We start from the raw sequence: 21,697 nt of genomic DNA, 5'->3' as shown, positions 1-21,697 counted from the left end.
CCAAAAAGGGTAGTGTACCACATAGCTATGTTTAAAAAAAAGTAAATGAAAAAACTGGGTGACGCTCATCCAATACACGGCACCTAACCTTACCTACGGTTTGACGTTTTTATGTGGCTTGTTTCAGCTTCCATTCATTGAAATAGAAATATGTGGAAATTACAACAAATGGGAGCTGAAACAAAATAAACAAAACTGTCAAACTGACGTCTCCGTGCACTGATTTAACCAGTGATCTATGTATTAGAGTTCTGGAAGAATTACGGATTAGGTCCCATAATATTATTCCAATATTAAAATTAGCACATTCAAAACCAAAACAACACTGCTCAAGTTTTACTTTGGTATATCCCGCGTGGGGCCCAACCTTAGGGTGCCACGAGAGCGATTATCGAATATCTATATTCGAATCACTGTTAATATGATCGATATGATCAGTCCTATCCCGATCAATTGGTTTTCTATCGGCTGCTATCATACGGTCCGATAGGTGGGAAGGGAACGGCCACTCAACTTAACGCGTGCTAGTAGAATAAATATCTGCTGAAATAATAAACAGAATCCAACACAGCCCCACAATGTTCAGCTGCCAACCTACAGGCGCGGCACACTGCTACCACAGATTGAATTTCGTTTATTCATAATACTCTCGCACACATTTCTCTGCCGCGGCAGCTTCTTCGCCATCATTAGAACACCGTTTACACGTGCTTCCTTTTCTCGGACACTTTCTCTTTTCCCGTTTTCTGTTTTGGTTTATTTGACTTTCTGTAAACACTTTACGATAATTGATTGAATTATTTTGAAATTAAACATGGGAACGAGCGCGTTGTGCTGCTACTGCAGTTTCCTGTGATTTTTCTACCACTCTTAAACGAAACAGCTGCTGCTGCAGGGGAGAGATACAAGATGAAAATCTGGATTGGGTCTAGGACCATTTTTCGATTTTTTTTTTTCGTGAAGAACTCCGATAGCTCCTTTAACATTTTGATTTGGATCATCATTATCTATTGAGTCCTTTTACCCGCAGACAAAATATGCAAAAGGGTATCATAATGAATCAATGAGTTGGAATGGCACAGTTTGGAGTTTGAAGCTTCCTGTAGATGGCATTCAGTTGCTTGATACCCAGTTCTCGTCTTCTATTTTGGGACGTATTCGTCTGACGCTGCTCCTTTTTTCACTCATAATTTTTTTCATCTAGGTTACCTAAAGAACACCAACACTGTTGTTGCTAACTTTAATTTAGAGTATTTTTTTCTCGTCCGGATATTGAATTATACCCTAATCGTATGTATAATAAGGGGGTAATGACTGAAGATGACTGAATGGGTTGTTGGCATGCACCAAAGCGCGTATAACTATGTATGGATATAGTGGTAGATTAATTGCATTCTGTGCCAGGCAAGACTTCATCGTCACAATAAGAAAACTAACATCAATGATGCTAGAGGAATGTCACGCATCAATTTGAAAATGATCGATTTGAGAACTGAAAGATCTGCCAGAAGATTGTACCGACTGCGGATACGACTGTTGCGGTGAAAAATTCAACCAAAAGGTGCAGGTCTGGCAAATCATTTAAACATTTGGCACTCTCCTCGCCGTCTTATATTGATAGTTTCTAAATTTGCTATATTTGCCAAATAAATATTTTGATTGTATTCTGATGGGCATATTCAGGAATACACCGAATACAGGAATAAACAATATCGAAGTGTCACTCAATAATAAGTCTACCGCATTTCGTGTTGCAGCTTATTCACGCTTACGTTTCGCGGTCATGGTCATGTCTGGGTCATATCCATATCAGAAGACATTCCGATTATGTTGAGTTGCCCATGCTTCTTATGAAATCGGATGTAAACAATGAATGAAATTGTATATCTATCGCAGCGTTGACCATGGTGTTTCATTAAAAACATGGATTTATGGGGTTTCTCAAACAAACCCCAATTTAAAGGGGTTCGTAAAACTAACGTTTGCATTAAAAAATCCCGAATGGTGATAAAAAAAACTAGGACAGATAATTGAGTTTGAAAAATTTCTCATGGAAGGTAATTATATTAGCTCACTTAAAAAAAAATTCTATTCCCTTGCGAGCGGCCTTCGGCAGTCAACCGTAACATTCGCCATGGCAGCCGAAAACATGCGTATAGTCATGTTTTTCAGTTCTTTCTTGGTTTTATTTATCAATTCCTTCTCAGTTTTCGAGACAAAATTGTTGGAGTAGATCTTACGCTTCAGGTTTGCCCAGAAATTCTCGATGGGACGCAGCTGGGCTAGGTTCGCCGACTAGGGTACCACATCGATATTCAGCCGCTCCATCTCCTCTAACGATCGCTTCGAGTAGTGGGCCGACGCCAGATCCGACCAGAACACCGCGTCTTCGCCCTTGTGGTATTTCCTGATGAACGACGCAACTTCCGGCAGGCACTTCGTACTTTAAATTTCCCGTTCACGGCCAGTCCGGAGCTAAAGTAGAGCGACTTTGACATCCCCTTTTCGCTAATTATCAGCCACAGCAGCACCTTCTTGGAAACCTGTGGAATAAACTTCACTTCGGAGCTCACTTTCTCCGTGGTGGAAGTAAAATACGAAATGCCCTACCAATCGTTGCCATCCAGGGTCTCATCGTCCATCACCACCACCAACGAGGTATAATCTGGTACGGCTGTTGAAAATGAACGATCCCGAAAACAATTGATAAACCGAAACTTTAGAAAAAGCAATACAAAATGATTTTTCTTGATGACAATGCCGTGTCACACCGAGTAAGAGAGACCCGGGGATAAGTTGAGCTACACAATTGGGATCAACTACTGAATGCGGCTTTCGTCAATGGGATATGCACTCGCTTAGAAGCACTTCAATTTTTACGAAAATGTGCGAAAATGGCTGGTTTGACTTAAAAAAATAAAGATTTCATATTGGGCCTGATCACGAACGTCACTTCACGGTGAAAACGTAATGAATTGTATGCAAGGTTATACACACTTCAATTCGATTTCACCGTGAAGTGGCATTCGTGATCAGGCCCATTATAAAGATTTTTTCTGAAGAAGCATTCATAAATTTCCTAAGGAATGCCACTACTTTCAATCAAATATTTGGAGCCATTCAAGAACAAGAAACGAGTCTTTTCAATGAAACCCTGGTGAAATGCAATGTAGCGTAGAAGAATCCTTCAAGGCGTGAAAGGGAATCATATTTTATGAATCAATTTACTAGGCGTATGATGTAATCTCAGCCATCACAGTATCCTCGAATGTTTGTATTGAGTTGCTCGAAAAGTATTTACCGGATTTTTCTGCCTTCCGATATGCGATACGATCATTATTTATTAAACAACGTAAAAGACGAAGGGGAATTTTTCATTCCAGCAAAAATATCTCTGTGTTGAAAGATCCTACAGGAACGTTATAGGAATCAAATGAAAGCTGGTTGATAAGGCTAATTGGATTTGCTTTTGAATAAGTTGGCAAAAAAATATAATAGTCCACAAAATCTTTGAAAAAAAAACAGAAAGAAATCGACTTTTTATTTCTTCCCGATATTTTTAGCCACTACATTCACACACACCAAGATAAAAATTAGCTTGTAAAATATTCCACAACTTTTGAGTTAAAGCTTTCGAATAATATACACTCCAGCTTCATCCGTTCATTCTATGTATAGCAACATTGTATTTCATTTGTAATAAAAAAAAATCGGCAGTTACTTCTCGGGCAATCCAACAGTTTTAATCATCATATCTAAAACTCATTCTAAGTGAAGTGGCTTTTGTGGTTTTCGTTTCCAATTTCGGTTTCCAATATAGTGGAGAGAAACATCGGAAAATCCTGAAGGAAGATAGGAAAATTCGGAAAATTGAATTTCCACATGTTCGAAAATTACATCATAATAAGCGTTGTTAGTCCATTCGATGTTTGCGCTATCGAAATTGATCTTTGTTCGTAAGTGGAAATGGATTTTCAGGCGAAATAACGCATTTCTGTATCTTATATCTTCTATCTATATAAATAAAAATGTAAGGCAAAATCTGTTGGTAAGCGGAAAACCCGAAGAGAGGATGGTCCGATTTTAGCCTTCTTTATTTTGTTGTATTCGTCTCTTCCCGTAGATCAATATAGTGGAGAGAAAAACCGGAAAATTTTCGGAAAACTCTGAAGGAAGGTCGGAAAATTGAATTCCCACATGTTCGAAAATTACATCATAATAAGCGTTGTTAGTCCATTCGATATTTGCGCAATCGAAATTGATCTTTGTTCGTAAGTGGAAATGGATTTTCAGGCGAAATAATGCATTTCCATATCTTATATCTATAAATAAAAATGGAAGGCCAATTGTGTTGGTAAACGCAAAACCCGAGGAAGGAATGGTTCAATTTGAGTCATCTATATTTCGTTGTATTCGTCTCTTCCCGTAGATCAATATAGCGGAGAGAAAAATCGGAAAATTCGGAAAATTGAATTCCCATATGTTCTACAATTAGCTAAGCATTGTTAGTCCATCTGATGTTGGCGCTAACGAAATTGATTTTTGTTCGAAAGTGGAAAAATATTTTCAGACGGAACAACGCATTCCTATATCTTCTATCTATATAAACAAGAATGGAAGGCCAAATGTGTTGATGTGCCCTAAACCCGAGGAAGGAATGGTTCGATTCGAGCTGTCTTTATTTTGTAATATTCTCTGTATCAAACATGTATTCCATGCAACGGAGAAACATGTTATTTCCAAATGCTTGAAGAATCTTGAACGAGAATTGTGTCTGAAAATAATTTTATATCATAAGGACGAATTTTTGTAGAAGTACTAGACAATTTATAGTAAAAGGAATCAATCAATGAAGAGTTCAGTGATTGGACTCGCTAACGTTCACTTAGTAAGAAAACGTGGATGTTTGAAAGTATTTAAATCAAAAAATCTATTTTGGGCGGGACGAAGCTCGTCGGGTCAGCTAGTTAACATAATAAAATTCACTACAATTTCATGCGAAGCATCTACAAAAACCATTTTTTTATTTGAAATTTTGAGAGATTGAGATGAGTTTTAGTGAAGAAGTTTAACGAGATGAGAGAGATATGAGTATTCGACCTGATAGCACTCTCAAGCAGTTTAACCCTAAATAATACAAATAATCCGGGCGGAAAGTTATGTTGCCAGAGACTACATTGGGAGGTGTAAGTGGCTTTAATACTGATTACACATATCGTAGTTGGAGTCCTGTGATTGATTTCCGTTCAATCTGAGGATATACATTTGTTGTGTTCTATTCGGCATAAAAATCAAAGAGATGATGAAAATTACAAGCAATAAAACGTTGTGCAGACGAAGCTTTTTAAGAACGAGAGTGTCATTGTAGTATGAGAAGAAAATGTCAATAGGTCATGAAAACCCGCACAATGGCGCTCACGTACTGCCGTAGAGAAGGTTAATGACCCACAAACAGGAAAACCAATAAATATTTTACTCATATCGCTTCTGTGTCCGAATATCCGTTGCCAAAAACCAGTCCCGAATGTGATGGAAGTGCAAGCATTAAGTCAAGATATCCGGTGTGGCGAATTCAGGCCGCACAATACGAACGAACGGGGTTGATTCAAGGGAGGACAACGAAATGTGAGGCCCATTTCGGAATAATTAGACCACTGACTGACTGACGACACCTGATACGCGTGTATGTTTCTGCAGCAGCATTGTGCATCGTCGTCGCAACGAAAATGGTCAACAATCATTGTCTGAGTTTTCAACGACTCCCCCACATACTCACAGTTTTTGTTACCTTTTTGAGTACCTCCGGAAGTAACATTGCATGGTGGTATGGTGTTGGAATTTCACAGACATTAATTAGGTACCACTACGGCGTTGTTGGTCATGGGTGAATGTGTTAATTACACTCAAAACGGCAAACAGCGCTGACAGGTTGGAACCAAATTCTGTTGTGTTGCGTTACGAGAACCAACTGAATTCAGTTCGTACATATAATATTTTCTATTCATTCACGTTTCTAACTACAACAACGGAATGATTCCACGGGAGTACCCATAAAACTACCGATAGTAAACGTGGATTTACGACGTAACGCCAGACACTGAATGACAGACGTGTGTACTAAGCCAAAAAACGATAGAATTTAAATTATTGTCCGGAAGTTATCTGTTTTGATAGATGGCTATCATCAAACTCATTGTAATTTTATTTTCGACACTCCGATTGGCTGTGTGTTGTACAACAGGCACATCCAACACCCACAACATGCTGAAGGGGCGAATTTATGTGCGGCGGAGGGACGCTGTTGGTGCCAATGCGCGAAAGTAACGAAAACACAAACGCATTTAAAATTCTATTCAATTTGACGTCATTTGGTGCCACTCAGTACCTCTTCTGCATTCCCCTCCTCAGAGTGGCCGCTAGCTACCGGGGGATATTGCCCGATTGTTGCCCGTTCACATGTATCAGCAGTCAGTCCTTTTTTAATTTAGGAACGCGAATAATTCGCTAGTCGTGTCAGTGTCATACTTCGGAAGAGCATCCGCTTGAAGAAGTAACAAGTGCGATTAAACACAAAAATTGGTAGCAAGAGATATTTTGTTCAATTTAGATGCGAATACACAATTTATATAAATAGGTTCCTGTTACGCGTTGTATTTCTGATGTATTTCTGTTCTCTTGAAATGAAGAGAAAGTGACCTAACAGTTTGCTCTACGGAACATGACATAAATCAATTTGTTATCTCTCCGAAATGGTTTGTTTTTTAGAAATGCATTTCACCGGTGGTGCACTTGAAAACGTTTCTCTTATCGCTTAACACCTTCCAGCTAAAAGCTCTGTTGTTCTGCCAAACATGGTTTGCACAGAAACGGTCTGGAGGTTTCGCTGCTATCAGATACGGCTGTGGTAGTTACCATAAATCAAACATGTCACACGTTAAGCTGAGTGCAGGTATCATCGCCTAGGCCACGATTTGTGTCAACGCTGTGTGCATTCGGATTGGTTGTGTATGGAAGGGTCAATTTTCGCACTCGGAAATTATTATGGCGGGTTTACATTAGGGAGAGATGGATTTATTCACGTGAAAATAGGTGTAAACGGGTGAGAATAAATATGATACACTTATTCGAGGTATATATAACTTGAATAAATTCAGCATATGTAAACGCTTGTGAATTTCTCACTGGTGAGAAATCACTAAAGTTGGATGCAGTTCTACTTCAGGTGAATAAATTCACCTAAGATATGAATATATTCATTATAGAAGTTCAAGTTAGTGTAAACGGTTGATGCGATTTCTATAAATCTCATCATATTTCTTCACATGAATATATCACTAGTCTAAACCCACCCTTAGAAACAGAGCGAGAAAGAGGGGATACGTATTTGTCATCCACAACACTTGCCCGAGAGGACACTATCCACAACACACTGCATATGGGGCGCATACATTATTATATACATAAGCCCCATGAGCTTTTGCTTGCAATGAGGACAACATGATGCTGCCCACGTTGTAACAATCGGTGATTTTTCCACGGCGTTGGCGTTGGAGCTAAGGGTACCTGCTGTGTCGGTGCCAGGGCACAATCAACTGGAACCACTGGAAAGCCACAAGGAACCGGTGCAAAAGTGAAGGGAATGTGCGATGGAGGACTCGTGTGTATCATCGGCCCTTCGTCTCCCGAGCACTGGAGGTAACGAGGCAGGACAGAAGATTACGAGCATGCGCACGACAAGTTTTACTGGCGCCCACACACGTGTGGTTTACAGAAGTGTATGCTTGCCGGTGAGATGGTGAAGACTCTCCTCCCGGCAGATATGGATGTTTTTAATTGAATGCTTCGAAAAATGAATAAGCGACTGAAATCATTCAATAAATTGGGTGGAATGACTATTTCTTAAACTCCTATTGGATAATGTTTAAGTATAGTGTTAACTGTTTTCGAGAGTGCACACGAATGAAAACAATACTTTTCTAGTCATAAACAGGTTTGATAATATTGCTAGACTATTGCCTTAGAGGTTATGTGTTGGTTCAACAGAGCTTTACAAGTACGCAAAGATCCATCTTATTTTGGGACAAGATTATCAAACTGTGACCAAAATGCTTTGTGGAACTAAATTTTCTCTGCTCTGTTTTGCTTTCTCGTATAAAAAATAAAACAAATCCAGGACTCGATTATATACAGCTCACATTTTTTTTTATTTCAATATGAGTAATTTCCAGCGAACATGAAATATTTCAACGTTAAAGTGAATGTTAATTAGCTATTATGAGTGCAGTGGAGTAAAATACCTGGTTCTGGAAGAATCTAATTGAAGAATTGCTTTTTTATCCTATTTGTTTATTTATTTTGGCTCATTACCATTTTAGCTGTAACAGAGCCTGATTTTAATCGTGTATATGTTACATGTACAAAATATCATCAATAATTACAAGAATAAAATCCTTAATTTTTGCGAGTGTAATATTATTTCAAAGAAGACTGACTAACTGGTTTTAATTTGTTGATATGTTTGATATATGATTTGATATTTGATATGTATGTGTAAGTTATGATTTTGAAGTCATTTTTTGGAAAAAAAAGGGAAAAACATTTATTTTCTAGACCCTAACATAGAAATGGCCATCCCGACGAGAAAATAAATAAAAAAAAAGCAGGTCTAATAATTTGCGAACAAAACTTCCAATTTTTCAACAAAGCCTGAGAACCACTATACCGGTTTGGAATGAAATGGCTGTTTTGAGAGCCTATGTGCGAGAACAGTTCGACAGGCACATGCGGAACAGTACGCGCACCAGAACGCACTTTTAGAATAATCATCGCTTTCTTTCTGCTTACGCAAACACCTCTGTCAAGCAGGGATGCCAGTTGGTTTTTTCAAATGCTCTCACATGGTACGAAAAAATGTCTTCAAATTTCTTCGCCATCATATCGGAGGAAACTGGAATTCGTAACTTACTTTTGAACAAAGTTTGATAGGCCTGTTCAATGTTTATTCTAATTGGTATTGTTATATAGCGCATTTCATTATATTTATTTTAAGATTTTAAAGTTTATTTCAATAAATGTGAACAAAGAATATATTGCACAACTGCGTACTACATTTAATGAGTTTAGAAATGATAATTGGCTTAATTAACCATTGACTGAGTGATAGCCCCAGTTCTTCCACAAAAACCGGAACTGTGATTACTAAATTTGTTTATTCCAGCTTTGAAATTTTGGTTGTAACTCAAAACTATATCCATAAAACTAATTATTGAAACGGTATGTAACCGAAAAACCTTCGATTTGTGAAGTGATCGTTTCTAAGATCCAAGTTAATCTATTGTATAGTAAAGGCACAAAACCGACCGGCAGCGCAAAAAAGGAGCAAGTATCCCTATTTCCAAATTCCCGTGTCCAACCCTATCCTTATTCCCATCCAATCCACTCCCCACCCATAATAAAGCAATGTGTGGTGCTTGACACAACTACAACCCGAGCAGCAGCAGCATATCCCGATGCCGAACATAAGCACCGAAACAAATACGTGTATTTAGAAGATCCCTACCAATATTTTTATTCCAAATCCAACCATCAACCGTGTTACATCGAGTGAATAAATCCATGTGTGTATAGAAGTTATCCAGTGTGCAAGCCACATCCGAACTAAGTTCCTGAGCTATCATCACATTCTGGCCTCCTTCAGCAGAAAGAATCGCCATCTTCCTCAATGCGTGTGATCCACCAGTCACCATCATTCGGATTCTCGAGCGCAAATGAAATAATGTCTTCTAGAGACAAACTGTACTCAGACTGCTAGAAGTTCTCCAGAATTTGATGTAAAAGTTGCTTTGTTGTTGAATTCATTCTATCTGTATTCATTCTGTATCCACATGTAGTTTTGTACTCCGAAATGTGTTTTCCTAACACGGACTACGAAACACAATGCTCATTCAATCAATAATTTAATCAATACAAACAAATAATTACTAAATCAATTCCTACGTAAACTTTGCAGTTATATCATAGATATAACCCACCCATTTTTTTACAAATTATCGCAATTACATTTTATTTCAGTTTTTGATCATTTTGATGTTTATTTCAGCACTGTAACTTTCTTTCCTGATGGGAAAAAATGTAATTAAAATGAACCCGATGGATTTACAGACTGTTGGCGTGGTTAACGAAAGGATCCTGAATACTTCTCAATCCGTTATCAAGCCCCTTGAAGTCTGGAGTGTCATTAACCTTTTATAAGGTCATGGGAAACTAGACAACGAAGTAAAAATTTTAATTTTTCATCAAATACACAATTTATTTTATTGAAAAACTGCATGATCTTACACAGTACATCCTAAGTAGTACGTTTACAGTGAAAAACTTATCAACTTGTTGCATTTTCAACGAATTTCAACAACATTTTCTGCCGGCGCTCTAAAATAGTGGTTTTGTTACATAAAAAAAAGTCCAAAAAAAATAAGTATTGCCAGATACATTTAGAAGTTTTTGGTGAAATGAGATATTGAAATAATATTCCAAGTACAGAGAAAAAAAAAATTTCGTGGGTGGCAATATAGTTGCCACGGCCTTACAAAAGGTTAAGAGCAAATATAAATTTCCAGAAGGCTTTTCTCAGAAAAAGGAAGGATGTGCGGAAACTGATACATGCTAGAATGGCCAAGTTAGCATTGAAGTGAGTTATTAAGATTTCTACCGGCTTGAGGACTAAATTCTGAAAATGTTGTTGATTTTCAAAAACCTAGTTTCATGTTTTGTTTGGACAGCAATTATGTACATGAATCATACAGGACAGAAATGCTATTGGTAACGGGTCAAAAAATTATAAGACTATTTTCCGGATTTTCCAATTAACGCGGTTATTTACGCGGATTTTTAAATTAACGCATTTTTTTATGCGGTGAAAAAAGACCAGTGCAATATCACATCTCCCCCTCAACTCACATTTTTTTCTTATGTTCCCTCAGAGCATATTACGGTAATTAGTGCTGGTAACGGAGCTTACCGCTTATGAAGGAAATTAGTGCCGCACCTTATCACGGTTCTTACGTGGATTTCAGGTGTTAGGTAACAGGTAGCTCACCGGCCTGTACAACGGTTTTTACGGGCAGCGATTCGTGAATGGATTTTCCAAGCAACGCGGTTTTTTACGCGGATTTTCGAATTAACCGGATTTTCCAATTAACACGGTTTTTTTATGAGGTATGTACCGCGTAAAAAAAACCTGGGTGTAAAAAAAATGTATCAATACAGTTAATATCGTACGAATTGTATGCAATAGTGAAGAAAACAACCACATTGAGTTGGATTAGTGTGGTTACATTGCTTCCCCCTTGCTTCGTTCGAATTCGTCAGCTTCTATCGAACAAAATTGTTTGTTTCTATTCGTACATTCAAATTTTCGTGCGTACTCCGAGCCAATGTCACCTTACCCTAAAGAAACATTTGTACAAATTTTTGAGTATTTTTTCCGCCAACCAATCCGAACGAAACACGGGATCACTTGCGAAAAAGCAAAACAAGATAAAATGTCTCAGTACGAATTCGAATTGTTTTGATAGTAGGCTCTGCACACATCATTCAATTGGAACAAGACATTCTAGATACACTGTATCAAAAAATTGTCCGTACAGCAGTGCCTCAAATATTGCAGCACAAAAATGTATGTATAAAATATAATCTATGCAGCAGTTTATCTGTTTCATTTTATAAACAAATATGTCTATTTTATTGCCCAGCCATCAAAATAACCGAAAAAAATGTTGAGCTCGATAAAATCGTAATATAGTTTAAAAAGTTCAAAAATTCGGGCCAAAAAATGGTCCGTACAGTTACGACTTTTTCAAAAATAAGCAATGTAAATCTGTCCCTCAGCACAAACAGCATCCGTTACGTAGCAAAGAAGTGCGCTCCAGTGTTTTTAGTTGCAAAAACAGTAAAATCTTCAAAATTTGGTGTTTATTTTAAGTTACAATACGATTTCTATGTTTGTTTTTAGAAAAATGGCTGTTTCCCACAGTAAAATCCCAGTTGAGATTCGCAAACTGATCGTGGATCTGAGAAATGAAGGCAAAAGCTTGTTCGAAATCGCAGATGTTGTGAATCGACCACGATCGTCTGTTCAATATGTGCTTCAGAACTTCAAGAAAACTAATTCTTTGGAAACAACTCCTGGAAGAGGCCGCAAGCCAAAGCCCACAGACCGTCACCATCGCATACTTCTGCGGGAAATCAAACAAAATCCAAAGTTGAGTGCTCCTAAGTTGGCTGACAGCTTGTCACAAAACGCCAACATCAAGGTTAACCCTCAAACAATACGGAATGTGCTCCATGACAAAGGGTATCGAGGATGCGTTGCACGAAAGAAGCCATTCATATCAGCTAAAAATAAGAAGAAGCGTCTGGAGTATGCCCAGAAGTACGTGGTTAAACCAGAGAAGTTCTGGAAGAACCTGATTTTCACGAATGAGAGGTTGTTTAACATTTTTGGTTCTGATGGACAAGTAAGAGTGTGGCGTAAACCGAATACCGAATTGGAATCAAAAAATTTGCGACCAACAGTCAAGCATGGTGGCGGTCATGTTATGGTATGGGGTGCGTTTAGTGCAAGTGGTCCTGGAAACCTGACGTTTATTGAATCGACTATGGATCGATTGGTTTACTTGGACATTTTGAAGACGCATTTGAAGGCTAGCGCGGAAAAGTTGGGTCATGGATCCAATTTTCAGTTCGTTCAAGATATTGATCCAAAACATTCGTCTTATCAAGGAATGGCTCCTCTACAACGTCAAGTCAACACTTCCCCATCCTCCCCAATCACCCGATCTCAATCCGTTCGAGAATTTGTGGGACCATTTGGAGCGAAAGATCCGTGAGCACCAGATTCAGAACCAGAACCAGCTGAAAGAGGTTCTGATGCAAGAATGGCAGAAGATCTCTCCGGAAATAACACAAAAGTTGGCACTGTCTATGAAAAGGCGTCTACAGAGTGTGATTGCTGCGAAAGGAGGCCATACCAAGTATTGACTTGGTACTTCCGATCGACTTGGTACGATTCTTCAAGATGTACGGACAATTTTTTGGCGTCTTTATTTAACAATTTTTTGTTTTTATCGTTTTTCAATAAGTGGAATGAATTCTAACATGCTTTCAATGATGCATATGCATAAGGGAGTGTTTTACTATAAAACGAAATAAATATGACATTTCTGTTGATTGATTAAATATGTGTTTAAGCTTATTTTTTATTAGAACAGTAACTGTACGGGCAATTTTTTGATTCACTGTAGGTGCCACAAGATACAATCAAAATTGTCATTCAGCTTCACATCGATGGAACGATGAAAGTAATATTTAAGCTGACCGGCTATTGCTGCATGATAATAAATATTTTTCTGATTTTCTAGTCATTTTCTACTAAGTCATCTAATATTGAATTGTATCAAGTTTTAAGTTATCCAAATGTGGGTTGCGAGTGACATGATGATGTTTCACCAATCTTGTACAACTTGTTTTCTTTGATTTTTGTGTTTTACTTTCTCGCATTTCTAATACGCGGATTAAAGTTTGTCGTCTATAGATTTACCCTTCGATTTTTGTGATAGAGGAAGCGGACTTGTGCAAAGCAATAAAAAATCATAAGTTGTCACTAGAGGACGATAGTTTCATAAGACTAAATCACATGTTTTGTGATTCATTGTGAATGATTTTAGCGAAAACATTTCGCAACGGCCAAAGAAATTTTTAACGCCAAGAAAATTAGTCACATTTTAAAACAGCCTTCGGGCCGACTGATATGATAAAGAATAGTCTGCCTCATTCAAACCAATGTTGTATCCAGATGTCGACACCGTACCACCGTCATCGCGAACTATCCAATAAAGTTTATGCAAATAGTTCTTTTTGTTTGATGTGCCAAATCTGTGGGCCCAATGACAATGTCAGCGTCAAAGAAAAACCTCATCACTATGTATACTCAACTCTTGCGCCGTTGGCGTACTTAAACTACCTAAAATCCAAATTTTCGTTATAATATTAGGCTGTCAAAAAAGTCCTGCGGTTTTTTGTTTGAATTTTCATTTGTTCATAAAATTAGTTACAATCATCTGTTTTAAGTCAAATATGCGCCGTTTTGTTCGATGAATTGTTCCCAACGAGATGCCAACTTCATAATACCCCTGTTATAGAAGCTCGCTTCCTTATTGGCAAAAAACTCGGATAGCCAATTTTCACAGGCCTCTTTTGTGGCTAACTTCTGACTACCTAACTCGTTCGCCATGGCAAAAACAAGTGGTAGTCACTTGGTGCAAGGTCCGGACTATACGGCGGATGCAAAAGAACCTCCCATCCGAGCTCCCGGAGCTTCTGGCGCGTCACCAAAGAAGTGTGTGGCCTGGCGTTGTCCTGATGGAAGACAATGCGGCCTCTGTTTATCAAAGATGGCCTCTTCTTCATGAGTGCTACCTTCAAGCGGTCCAGTTGTTGGCAGTACAGGTCCGAATTGAGCGTTTGGCCATAGGGAAGCAGCTCATAATAGATTATTCCTTGACAATCCCACCAAACACACAGCAGAACCTTCCTGGTCGTTAATGAGGGCTTGGCCACCGTCTGAGCCGCTTCAGCGGGCTTCGACAACGACCGTTTGCGCTTTACGTTGTCGTAAATAACCCACTTTTCATCGCCAGTAACCATCCACTTCAGAAACGGGTCGATTTTGTTGCGAATCAGCAGCGATTCACATGCGTCGATACGGTCAAAGATGTTTTTTTGCGTCAACGTGTGTGGCACCCATACATCGAGCTTCTTTGTGAATCCAAGCTTCTTCAAATGGTTAATAACGGTTTGATGACTTATCCCCAGCTCTTGGCCGATGCTACGGCTGCTACTATGCCGGTCTTTCTCGGCTAATTCAACGATTTTGTCGCAATTTTCGACGACAGGCCTTCCGGAGCGTGGCGCATCTTCGACGACCTCTACACCAGAACGAAAACGTTGAAACCATCGTTGTGCGGTGGAAATGGAAACTGTATCGGGTCCATAAACTGCACAAATTTTATTGGCAGTTTGAGATGCATTTTTGCCTTTGTCATAGTAGTACTGTAAAATATGTCGGATTTTCTCTTTATTTTGCTCCATATTTGCGACACTATAACTCACGAACGACTTAACCAAGCAAAACACTGTCAAGGACTATACTATAGCGCGTAAAAATACCTTTTCAACAAGCTATAGTATGACTCGATACAATGAATACAACTAGAACTACGCGCTTACAATGACACCTCGCGGAAATACCGCAGGACTTTTTTGACAGCCTAATATGACCAATTTAAACTATGACTGATTTTTTAAAAAGGTGTATTCAAAATCACGAACAAGATTTCAATTATATTAAATTGGTTATATCTCGAGAACGGTCAGTTCTAGGATAAAACTTTCCATTTAGATTCCATGATTTCATGTTTTGTTTTACTTTTCTTAAATGGTTGAGATTTCACAAAGGAATAAAGATTCATAAATTTCCCAAAATGCATATCTCCATTTCCATGAGCTTACCACAGCACCACAGTATGTAGAACTTTATTACATTGGAAGGGTATTCTATTGAAAATATACAAAAATTACAAAAGTGTTACAATGTGTTTATTATTGTGGTTATTATTTTATTCAATTTTTAGATTCTTTATATGTGCATTTCAAATGTAATTTTTTCATCTTTGTCAAACATCATATTTTAATCATACATTTAGATTTTGACCTATGATTTTTTGAAAGATCAATAATTTTGAACACGCCCTTTTTAAAAATCAGCCGTAATTTGAATTGGTCATATGATAATGAAAATTGTGACTTTGGGTATTTTCCATCATAAGTATCAAGTTTCGAAAAAGAAACGGAGAGGGTCGGATTACAATTTGCTGTGTTTGGGCTGTTTTGGCGTGGAATTGCTGTATAGTATACAATTCTTTCACTTAACGTTTATCAATACAATTCCAAACCTAAAAGTAGCGATGCTGAACCCATAGAAAGTCTTATAAAATAAATTCAGGTTTCCGATTAATTAGATATTTATTTTTAAATTTTAGATTATGCAATATAATTTGACCGGTTTCAATGCAATGCGAAAAATGTTCACCTTACATTTTCGCACGATTGTTGAATCATAAAAATGGCTTCAAAAGTTTTCTTTTAAACATCAAGATAAACCACTCCTTGACAACTTTGGGATTAACACTGTCGACCAATTGGACCTGCGGTACTGAACCTTTACACCGATTCCCTGAGTGATGAGCGTAAACGTTTCGCGAAGCAATTCTAGTAGATTGTCAAATTCATCCTAAGCATCAATATGTACTGTTGATTGTTCGCTGTCTAGAGCACTGATTTTTGTAATTTTTAATTTATCAGAATAGAAAGTATCCGTAGAAAAATATACAAGGATGCCTGTAAAAATTTTTCTGATTGGAAATGAGAGCTGTCGTAATAGTTATCTGGTCCACACATAACAGTTTGGCGGAAAAGTTTATAAGGTACATAGTAAAACTATTTTTTTTCGCAAAATTCAATTTTGGTATTCAACATAATTGCTTTCGAGGGCGATACAGCGATTATAGCGATCTTGCAACTTTTCGATACCATTTTTATAGTACTCTTTCGGTTTTTTTCCAAAATAGGCCTCAGTTTCGGTAATCACTTCATCAACGGTCTTTAATTTCGTGCCAGCGAGCAATCTCTTCAGGTCTGCGAACAGGTCGCTGGGGGCCAGATCTGGAGAATACGGTGGATGCGGAAGCAATTCGAAGTCCAATTCATGCAATTTTGCCATCGTTTTCATTGATTTGTGATTTTTTTATTTTTTTCACAATAACAAAAATTGCTTCACTCTCAATGCTGTAACTCACGAACCAATCGACCGATTGCTGTCAAATTTTGACACGTATCCATTGAAAGATGGTGCTTTGTGATAGTCAAGTAGATTTTTGCAAGAGGCGCCAGAGGAATGAACAACACTGCCTTGCGTGATGCAGTGATACGAGCAGCCGCAAAGTTAATGATGAAAGAATACCTTTCAAAGTGTAATGTTACGCAAGAGAAGCTTTTTGATTTCAAATCCAATATAATGAGATTTTATATAACATTTGTTCGTCGGATTCAAAGTAGAATCAACTTTAATGTCGAAACCATAATAAATATATCTTTAATCGATTTTTAATCGAAATACATTCAAAAACGTGAAGAATTTTTCAACAACTCATTCATTGCTGATATGCTCTCCTCATTTGATGAGTAAAGGTTCATTCCAAAGTATGGATAATAAATTCAAAGAAATTCTTAATATTGATTCTATGAAATTCACTGTAGTGAAGCTGTAGATTTTTGAGACAAAAAAAATATATAAACGATCTAACGATCGCTGCAAATAAAAAAAAATGCCAGCCTAAAAAAATGTGAGACAAAACATGTTTTGACATGATAGAATATTAAGATGTGTTAAATGTGACGAAAAATTGAAAAAAAATAATGGCATAATAATGGCAGAATAAAATTGAACACAATATGAGCTATCCTGATTTTTATTTTCATTCTTCTTGATTTTTGAAAATTGTAGTTGGCAACTCTGCCCAGAAGCAATAATTGAAATCACGAAATGATCATTCAATTTTCACAAAAATCACAAATGAGTCATTAGCGATTTATCAGTCATCCAGCTAACGACAGGAAATCAACAAGGCTATACAAACAGTATTTCTCAAGACCGAGTTGTTTAGTTTTTATTTTTAAATTGGATTTTTTCAAAATCTATGCTTATAATTCAAAACAACACCATTACACCAATAAATCCAAACACACTCCTGAATTCACAGAAGCTCCCTTTAGACAAAAATAATAAAAAAAAGAAGAATTATTGTACAATACAATAGCAAAATAGAAATTGAAGTTGGCCAGAGCGAGCACAATATTTAGAGAGCTTTAATTAAAAGCAAACGATGGACTATCAAGCAGGTACTCATATTTATAAATTTTTGTGATTTCTATAGTTAGTTTTCAAAGCAGTTTTGAGCTATTGAAACTAGTTTTTCGGTAAATAAGTAATCAGCATCAATCATACACCTCTTATTTTTTCGAACAAAATGATTGACATACCAGAAACTTTGCCCTCACACGTAACGCTCTCGTTTTAGAAATTCCAAACTTACACCCCACTACAGATTCAAATATAATGTGAAGCTAAAATACAGAGGCACTCTTCATCAGACGGCATGCAAATCGACACGGTACCCCCACAAAAAAAATTGCATCATACTGTGCAATATTTATCTTTAATTTTCCTTAGAATCGAGCAAACCGCTATGTGTGACATTAGCATAGAGAAAGAATGGTAGATGGAGCGGGTCGATTTGAATGATGATTCTGATGATGATGATATTTTGAATTAAGTTTTGAAGTTCATTAGTTCATTCGCCTCTAGCCTCAAAACATCCAATTTGGAAAAATAAATTAAACACTCGGCCTTGAGAATGGTCATTTGAAAAGCCTCGCTGCCGTCCGATCGCTAGCTAGATGACTGATGAATTGTGAATACTATAAATTGAATTCGCGAATGAATTGTTTATAGAATACGGTGGAGCTTAAATTGCAATATCCCCACTGTTCGTAAAACGAATTTTTCTGATTTGGTACCATTACTGAAAGACATAGTCTTATGACAAAAAATAGTTCATAATTTCATATTCATTGTTCCAGTTTTATTCACTAACGTCAACAAGAGTTGCCATAATGATCGGATTAAATATATTTAATAGATATTTAATCTACTGATTCCACTTAACCAGACAAATAACTGATGTGTAAATGCGTAATGTGTAATGTGTAATTTGTCAAACTTGAATATCCTCATCTCATGTCTCCTAGATGATTTTTTAAGTTTTCATGATTGTTACACATACTAAATGGTAATGGGCCAGACGGATCAACCAAAAGAGCCCGATGGGCCGCAGGTTAATTATAGCTGAATTGGACGCACATATACTGAAACTAGGAAAGAAATTACCACGCGTCCTCTTGGAAAATATATGGTAAAATAATCAATATAAACATTTAAATAAATCATAACGAGATGACGAGAAACTGATGAATTGAATTTTACACGAATGCTTTTTTCTCGAAACTCCACTTTTTGTAATTTTTCCAGTTATTTTTAAGTCTGTAGAAAACATTAGGAATAGTTGTTCCTGATTGCATAGCATCATTACTATCAGTATTTTTGAATCGGCTATGATATTTAATTCACAGTTTGACCACGCCTGTTATTTGGCTTCAAAATGGGAATTTTTTATTGAACAAAATAATATATTCTCAAGAACTATCGATACAACGTGTACCTGTAATTCTCGAAACTAGAAAAATATATAATACCACTACGAGTAACCGTTCGAACACACTAACAATGCTGTTTAAAACGCAAATGTAACAGATAATAACGAAGTAGTTACGATTAAGGTATTTAATTATCCCTTGAGAATTTATTAGAAAATAAGTTTTCATACAATGACATATGTTTACAGACCCTTGCCATTGATGTCAATACGTCTAGAAATAATCATACCGACAAAGATAACGAGGCATATGTTCAAGCACAGAAATTTTCACATTATGCAAACATGATTGGCTACTGACAGAATTGCAAATGAAAACATCGGGATTATACAGTTCAAATAACACTAAGCAAGAATGTTGTTCGTACTGGCACTCAGCGCTATCGAATTGACCGGAACCACCACACTTATCGTATCAACCGAGAAATATCGGTCTAGCCGCGTCTAGAGCCTGATAATTCAGAATGAGCAATTCGTACGCCGGCAGGATTGTCCCGGCTTGGTGGATAAAAAACAAAATCGAGTGGAAAACAGCAACTATGACTCACCATATGTGTTTTCTCCTGGGCTGTCGAGAAGGGGGTTCCAGAACGGCAGCAAACTTATCACGCCTAGTTTTCCGTGTGTGTCACTTGCAGCATGAAATTTTCGAATTTTCGCGTATGTTCAACTGGCCTCGGGGAACCGACAACGCACTACTCTCGGAACTGACTCGAATGCGACTAAACGGAATCGAAGAGAAGCCGGACAGACGATGATACGTTTTTCTTTGTTATATATATTTTTTATACTTGTGCCACACAACACTAGCAGCTCTCTTCTGCAATATAACACACTCGCACTTTGTGATGGTCGTCGCTGTCGCGTTTTTTTTATTATTTGTTGCTGCAGATTGGCGTAACCACGCCGGAATATACGAGAGCAAATATAATATTACTCTTTATAATCGAACGTCCAAGGAAAGGCGCGCGCGGTTGCAATATTGAGCGTATAAGCAACGAAGTCGAGGGACTCTGCTGAAGAAGAGAGAACGAACCGGTCAAATAATTAGCCAACAGGAATTAAAGGAAGGGAAAGCAAAATGTACAAAACTTGATCGCTTCGATCTTCTTCTTGGTCGGGTACGAACTGGCGAACACCAACTACTCTTTTTTGTGTGCAAAAATTGGTTCAGAACACTTCCACACTTCACAGACAGCGGAAATATGGTTGCCCTTAGTCTTTTTTTTTTGCTATATCTCACAAACTCCCAAACTCATTCCAACTTTATAAACTGCATCTGAAGCACTGAATCATTGAAACAAAAAAAAACCCTACGCAGCTAACAAAGCATGAAAAAAATGGTTTGTTAAATAATACTTCAAAATTATATCCTTTAATAAAACAACGAAACTCACTTAACAATAGTTAACACACGGGACTACTCAAACAAACACGGACAAGAAGTGATCCTCCAATCGCTCACACTGAACTGAACGCTACGGAAATCCAAAGTGAAATGATTGATCCCAATCGAAACCCAAAGCGGGTGTCGTATAACCGCTTCTGTTGTTCCTTGCGGAGAGTCGCTTTCCGCCCTTGTTGGTGTGTCGTCTTCTCGTGATAGCCGCACAGCAATACATACGGATAATCGGCGGGACATATACACACACACACATGGAAGGATTGCATGCTCAACAGGCGTAGTGTTTGTATAATTAGCGGCACCAACATTTCCATGCAACAATTGAATGGTCGTATACATGATCGAATAAAGTCGCCCAATATCGTCTTTGGTCACGGAAAGGAATCAATTTGCCAGGCAAAACAAAGGAACAATTCATTCTCAATGAGAAAATCACATATTTCATGGTAAATAAGGCGAACTTGCTTCAACATATGCCAGGACACGGTCTTCCGATGCATCGATGACAAAAGGAAGCTTCTTTCGGTGTGTTTGTTACCCGCTGAAGAAGGGATAATTTCCCCTAGCTGCATATGCAATATTGCTCTGTAACTCAAACTGTTGTACAAGAGTCGACTGTAACTCACACGAAAAAGAGAGCGCCCATGCTATAATCCATTAGATAGTTTTTCAACCGGCATGATACTTTTATAGCTTTTAATGCTGAGGGTCCGTTCACAGAATTACATTCATAGAGGCGCGCACTCACCGAAATGGAATTGCAAGGAAGAATAGGAGAAAATGTATGAATGACAAATTCCATTGCTACAAAGTAGATGCGATAGTGCGAGATAAGCTCAAGGTTATTTCCTCTTGCAACCGATAAGTCTTGAAATAGGGCTAGGAAGATAGAAATGGATTACGT

The 21,697-nt window shown here is 37.7% G+C and overlaps 1 protein-coding gene across 4 annotated transcripts in view; it reads right to left on the bottom strand.

Moving 5' to 3' along the window:
• The window catches only part of LOC129765169 (synaptic vesicle membrane protein VAT-1 homolog-like), a 127,774-nt gene extending 106,832 nt beyond the window's left edge, over positions 1–20,942 (bottom strand). Inside the window, exons 1-2 of one of the 4 annotated variants that reach the window (XM_055765088.1) lie at positions 20,786–20,942; positions 19,937–20,404 (exon numbers count right to left, since the gene is read on the bottom strand). The gene's annotated coding sequence lies outside the window, so the exon portion shown is untranslated. The remainder of the gene's footprint in view (positions 1–19,936; positions 20,405–20,785) is intronic. The other 3 variants (XM_055765091.1, XM_055765089.1, XM_055765092.1) reach the window with 3 other exon arrangements.
• Between the last annotated feature and the right edge of the window lie 755 nt (positions 20,943–21,697).

The sequence above is a fragment of the Toxorhynchites rutilus genome, chromosome 2, assembly GCF_029784135.1.
Source record: "Toxorhynchites rutilus septentrionalis strain SRP chromosome 2, ASM2978413v1, whole genome shotgun sequence".
Taxonomy (NCBI): domain Eukaryota; kingdom Metazoa; phylum Arthropoda; class Insecta; order Diptera; family Culicidae; genus Toxorhynchites; species Toxorhynchites rutilus.
This window is presented reverse-complemented; position numbering and strand designations above follow the sequence as displayed.